This window comes from Cynoglossus semilaevis, chromosome 10 (genome assembly GCF_000523025.1).
Source record: "Cynoglossus semilaevis isolate Cse_v1.0 chromosome 10, Cse_v1.0, whole genome shotgun sequence".
Classification (NCBI taxonomy): domain Eukaryota; kingdom Metazoa; phylum Chordata; class Actinopteri; order Pleuronectiformes; family Cynoglossidae; genus Cynoglossus; species Cynoglossus semilaevis.
The window spans coordinates 11,456,470-11,463,382 of record NC_024316.1 but is presented as its reverse complement, the minus strand read 5'-3'; the positions used below and the strand labels follow the sequence as shown (position 1 = coordinate 11,463,382).

Here is a 6,913-nt window from a genome sequence, read left to right as displayed (position 1 = left end):
TTTTAGTCTCTACAGTATTATGTAAATTTTAAGAAACTATATATATATATATATATATATATATATATATATATATATATATCCCCTAAAAACCATTGCAGAGCTTTACATTTCAAATGAAGTGGTGTTTGAGTGGAGCTCCAGACATGTTGTGTAGATGTGCAGGATTGTTGCTCATATCGTTCTGTCAGACAAGAACTGAGACGTGTCAGATGTGCTGGAAAAGGCCAACAGATGTAGTAACTGCATCTTTCCAGAAGGCTGTCACCACTAGGCGTGAGTATTCATCCACTTAAGTATATCATTTGCAAATGCAAACGTGTGTCAACCCACTTACTATCAGGTTACATCTGCAAAGATGTAACCTGTGTTCATCATCTGTGACGCCCTGGTTTTTATCCGTTAGTCTGCTCCTGCTAATGAGCTCAGTGGGCGGCTAAGAGCAGGAACAGAACAGCACGGAGTTGACAGAGGGAGGGAGGGTGGAGGACTGCTGACCTGTGTGACATTCGTGCACATTGATGACAATTGGACATAAGATGTGATCACATCGGTCAATGAGAGGGGAGGACGTGAATATACACAACATATGAGCACAGGTGGCCGTGTCAATCAAACATGCAGTACAGTGTGTCAACTACTAACAGTAGTGGATGGAGACTGTTGGCCTGCACTAGATACTTGCCTATAATAAAAAGCTGTTATTATAATTATAAATATTAGAGACCAAGACTCGTCCCAGATCCTTCGTTGAGTCCGGATCCGAACTCGAGAAGACAGAGCTCTCTCCGTGGTGGCCCCTAAACTCTTTGACCACCAGGGGAGCACCCTGTCAGGTTAGAGCTGCCCAGATGCGTAAATCCTTTTCAAACACTGAAAACCAGCTTGGCAGGTTATCTAGGCACAGTTCTGATTTTGACTTGTCTTGTGTTTCATGTGCTGTTATCACTAAGATATTTCCAAAGCTTTTGTGTTTTTATTTTATATGGCTGATACTTGTTATTCTCAGCATCATTTAATGGTGGGATTGGAACTTTGTACTTTCAGCATCTGTACAGCTCAGGTTAAGTTGTTTTAGCATGTGCTTTATAAATAGACCTTGACATGGCTTGACCTGACATTAATGTTTATCACAGAGCAGTAATATTGTAGTCAAACTGGAATGTTAGGAGTACATTGTAATTGCATTTATAGTCTGCCGTTCATTTGAAGGCTGGGGTTTATGTAAGTAAAGAGTAGGAGAACATTAGTGTGTACCTTTCTATGAAGTATCAGCACAGCCCAGACATACAGTCGATGGTTGTTTATCTTCCATCAGAACAAATACACTTTAAGTGTGTTTTTGAGCAGCTCTGTCTGAGGGTTATGTAATGCATAAGTCTGTGTATCTGTGTATGTCTGTCCTTCACTGCAGTGGCCCCTGATAGGCCAGGTCACTCCCCCCCCATCCCCCCACCTCCCTGTCATGGCTGCTCCTCTGTGCATTTGAACACAACTGTTTACTTGTGTGTATACAGACGGTGGTCCCTGACCTCTGGTTGTCCCTCCTACTCCTCATACATACTCATACAGTACTTATGGATCATTGAGCGCCTCTTTAGACTTATGTTCTTTTTTTTTAACTCAGGTAGTATTTCTATAATAAAAGAAATGTTGATGTTTTTGTTTCAGTGCAGTTTAGAACAAACCCAAAACTGTTTGAAGGAAGGATGAAGCATCTTCTTCTCTGTGAATCATTTTTCTCTTACAAACCTAAGAAAAGGACAAATGCTGTCAGTTCAAACCTTTAATGTTTTTTTTCTTCTCTAATAATACGTTTCCTGACAAATTGACTGTTGAAAAGGTGATCTTTTGACAATAGAACATAATGAATTCCAGGAGAGAACAGTGACAGGAGTCTTTGCCAAATGTGGTTTTCACAGTAAAAAATGTTTTTCTGTTTTATTTTGGCACCAAAGTACATACATACGTCTCAATCTCCAGCACCAAAGTGCACAATTAGCATTGTTAATCATTTTTATCCCAGAAATAATGGAGAACTTGATTTTTTTTTCTGTCATTGACTTTTCCCCCAGTAGCACAATAAGCTGCTTTCCTGCAGCAATGGTTTAGCCATGGAGACCCTTCCCCTATACCGTCCCCCAGTGAACCCTCACTGAACCCAATGACCCTGCTTAACGCAGACTGATTGGCTGACAACCATCACCAGTGTCCAATCAAAGCTCACTGTGCTTCCCTGACTGAAGATCCCTCCCCCACTGATCCTAGATCTGCCATCATTCATGTTTTATTGATTACCTGTGTGTCTATGTTGCTACATGTTCACCACTGCACAGAACAACACTGATCACAGCATATTAAAGTTGCTGTCAATTGTAGGTCATAAAGGTTACACACAAAAATTAATAACAATAAAACCGTTAATTCAACTATGAAAAGATCTACCTCTCCAGGTATATAGCACAATAATTTATATTTAGGTCCAAAATATCTTAATAACTCATCTGTGTACATGAAGTACGTCCACCACTGGTGCCCAGCAGTTTTTAAATCTTGTATTGCTGTTGATATGACACAGTGCTGTACAGAGAGTTTATGGATTTCGTCTGGACTCGTCTCCGTGGTGGGACATTTACATTAACATCATAATCACAGCAGTGAATTTTAAATGACCAACAGGTTTATGTCACAGTGGAGTTTAAATGATAAATATTTATACTCTACATTACGCAGTACGTGCAAATAAATACCACAACACCAGTACTGTATATTATAATAAATCTACTTAAGATCAAGTAAAAACTTGACACATAGTTTCAAAGTCCCTGGTTTTGATTTTTTTCTAACACTTAATGGCATTTATATTAAACCCTCTGGTCTGGTCTTGATATCAATCAAAATAATGACTCTGCGTCCCGTCTTTGCTTTCCTCCTTCTTACCTGGGGCCAGTGTTGAGTGTCCTAATTTTCTATGATAAGTTTCACATTTTAAATAGTTTCTCTAGAAACATTTTTTGTTTTGTTTTATAGCTTTGCCAAGATGTAGAAATGAGTATCTTGGTATGAGATGATAACGGTGTGTTTTTGGTGTGTGTGTACATTGGTCGTCCATCTTGGTATTTCTTGTATAACACACACTTCTAGTTGGTTGAAGAGTGGCATTATTAGGCAGCCCTTATGTAAGGAGGCTTATGCAAGCAGCTGTCTTGGTGCTGGCCTTCTTTATCATTTGTAGGGTTTTCTACTTGTCTCACTCTCTGTGTCCCTTCCTCTCTCTCTCTCTCCCTCTCTCTAATCCTCCCTCTATCAGCGAAGCTTTCAGGCAGTAACTACATGATGGAAGTAGGACATCTTCCATTTCTGTACCAAAGAACAAATTATACCACGAAAGCCACAACTTTCATGTCCTGTGCTTTAATTTTTCCACAGTAAGAAAAATGGGGTCAATATCACGAATGTTGAAACCAGGTATGATGTAGCTTCAGTTGGGCTGGATTGTTGCTACACATTTGAAGTTGCGTCTGTGATCTTGGTTTTTTTTATTATATATTATTAAAGGTCTCATTTCTCACTTTTTTGACAAAAATAATGACCCCCAAACTTTTTTCTGCAGAGCCCGCCCATGTACATAGGACTAGTGCCCCTATTGAAACTTTCCCAGCTATTGCTTAAAGTTTCTCTAAACTGATTTACTGTAATCCCAATAAACCGCTACTTCCACGGTACAAAGGAAATAAAATTACAAATATGTGCAATTTCTCCATACGGCACAAATAGTGCCACCCAGTGGGTCAGACCCTCCACTTTGGAAACTACTGCTCTTGTTGTATTGAAGATAGTCAGTAGACATGGACTGCGGGTGGCATATGTAGAGTTTCATTGTAGCAGTAGCTTACCTTTCAGAGACAAATGCTCCAATCACAGACTCAGCTTTATTTAACAACAAGACCAGATGTTACCAGAGTGTGGCATTGTAGCCATAGTGTGTGATGGCTCCACTGTCCTGCCTGTGATCTAGATCTGACCCTTAATGAAGATTTATGGAACATCAAGAAGAGTAGAATCTGGGCACAGTGATCACACCCTGTTGAGCAGCTGAGGTCGGTTTTCACCGTCCAGAAGGACGGAATGACACAAGGCTGTGGGATCTTGTTATTAAACTGTATAACTTATTTGTCGTATTCCACTAACCAAACCTCCCTGAATAGATCAAGAACTCTTTCTTTTCACAGTTCTCCTTTAGCTTAGAGAAAAGGCTGGATTTCTAACAACACTGAGAGAACATCAAGTCAAACTTTCAGCCCTGTTTTCAGGCAGATGTTAAAAGAACATCATCTTTAGCACCATAACATTTCGTAACATTTCCCTCACAGTAGCCTCATCTGTTTTTGCTCCTCTCTCTGGTTCAGATTAACGTCTTTTTTTCATTTTCTTACTCCAGAACTTTAAGGATACCCACCCCCTCCTCGGTCATGGGGGTGTTTTCAGGACACCAGACAGTCCAGACTTCTCCCCTCCCCCGCCCTCTTCATATTGTTTCCATATTCAACTGCATTTAAATTGCTCCTCGTTCTGGACAGCCCACTCAGAAGTAATGCTGACACAAAGTCTTTGCTTGGTTAATCGGAATCTTCAGCCTGTTGTTGGAAGTTTCCTAAGGTAAGATGATACTGTGGTAAAAGGGGAAATACGGTTTGTTTTTTATTATTATTTCTGGGGGTCCGTGCGTAGTGAATAGTGTGTGCATGTTGTTAAAACAAAAGCAGACAGGGCTGCCGTTTGATCATCCCATAGACGATATGTGATATGTTAACCTCAGGAAAGATGGTGGTAACTGTGGTAACAGCAGTTATGGTTCTCCAGCCTGGTTCATGTATTTATTTAGAGAATGTGTAACTGTAGAAGAGACAGGGACCAGTTTGTTCTGTACGTTTGACGACAATCAAAATGATCTGAACAGTGACTTGTTTCTTTTAGACTAGTTTTTAACTTTCCCATAACTTAATGCAAGCAAGTAGCTCTTCATGAACCTTACACAACTGAAGCTTTTCATTATTTTCAATGCCTCAGGGAATAGTTAAAAAAAACAAAAAAGGATAAAAAACGATAAAACGCTAGTTGCCGTTTTCTTGTACAAGGTTGGAGAATTAGTAGCCTTTCTGACTCTAAAGATCCTTTAGAGTTAAAAAAAAACGTTTTCTAGCATTTTTGACAATAAATGATTTATACTGATATTATTCAGAGTTTTAAAAGAAATTAATCTATAACCTACTCTGTTCACCAGCTTTAAATTTATAGCTATAAACTAATATTATAAAATGTGTGTGTGTATATATATATATATCAAAACCATAATGGTGTGTATTTTACAGATGTTCCTTTAATGTCCATTAAGTCGGTTCCATCATGAGAGAAAATGTTTTAGAAAAGTGTTTAACCCACTCTGTGTCTAAAAGAAGCCAAGACGCAGTGTTGTGTTTGTTATATAACAGTCATTTACATGACTAAAGTTACCTAAAGTGTCTGACCTGCTTTCCTCTGCCATATACTGTTACCCAGAGTGCCGTTCATCCATGACCGCTGTGATCATTTGATCTGGCCTGTTTGGTTTGGAATGGCTAACTTAAAACTGATACATAAAACTGACACACTAGTGTTGGTTGTAAAAAAAGACTAAAGATTTCACAGTCAGAATGGGCAGCAACCACACTGTGGCATGTAAGGTTACATAACCATATCACTGATCCAAGTACTGCTTGTGCTCGTTTTCTGTTTATGGTTGAGCACTTTCCCTGTGGTCCAATACTGTGTCAGTGATTCTGATACTTTTAAGAGAGTTATGTGTTAAGTACAAGAATTTAAAACTAAAGAAAGTTTTTTTTTTTTTTTTTTTTTTTTAATGTGAGACTGCTGTTGTAGCCGACAGTTTATAAACTGACTGGGCAGTTTATAAATGTTTTGTAAAAGTTCATAAAATTACTGTTCATTATTAAAACATTATATTAATATAACATTGTTATACTTTATGCAACTTTTTTTGATGATCATATCTGAGCTCTAATAACATTTAAAGGAACCCTCCCCTCTCTTGAGAGGATTCTTGACAGTGAGGGCCCTTGTTCTGGATTTAGCCACAAATGTCATTCCATTCGCGATGAATACAGTGTTGTGTACAACCTCACTGCCATCTTGTACTACACTATGCAGTATTCAATTGATTTACAGGTGAGTAGCAAATGACATTTCCCTGAGGTTCCTTCTGGGTATCGGGGAAGACCAGCGAGTTTCAGTTTGGCTCTGAGTTCTTGGTTGCTGTTGTTGAGACGAGCAACAAGTCCACGGAGCTGAACACTGTGAGATTTACAGCTCTTGTAAAACTGCCCCATCGGACCAATGATTCCAGCTGGCTGCAGCTACTGTACCTGTTGTGTAATCCACTGCTTAACATTATGCAAGGTGAACTGGCAGGCGATAAAAAGAAAGCCCTGCCGTGATCGCCCTGCTCACAATATATAAAGCCTTTGATTTGTAAGTAGTGAAACCACAGAGGCTACAATTACCAAAGTTTGGCCATGATTTACATGATTTAATGTAGCTGTTATTACAGAACTATTCTTATTGTCCTGGTCTGCATGTCTTCGTAGCTGTTTTAAATAATCGTCACGGACATAGTTACATAAGTGACCTAATTTCACTGATATATCATGAAAGGAACAAAACTTTGCTTTTACGACACCATGCTGATAATGAAGGCCATGCTGGTAGCCTTTTACTTTATGATCATTTTCTCTCAGCCTGTGTGAGTCATGTTATGTTCCTGCTGCTGCTGCTGCTGTTGCTGCTGCTGTTGCTGCTGCTGTTACTGCTGCTGTTACTGCTGCTGTTACTGCTGCTGTTACTGTTACTGCTGCTG

General features: G+C 39.3%; 1 protein-coding gene across 1 annotated transcript in view; it reads left to right on the top strand.

The window, feature by feature from the left end:
- The window catches only part of LOC103385032 (helicase ARIP4-like), a 45,359-nt gene that overhangs the window by 3,934 nt on the left and 34,512 nt on the right, over positions 1-6,913 (top strand). The window lies entirely within an intron of this gene.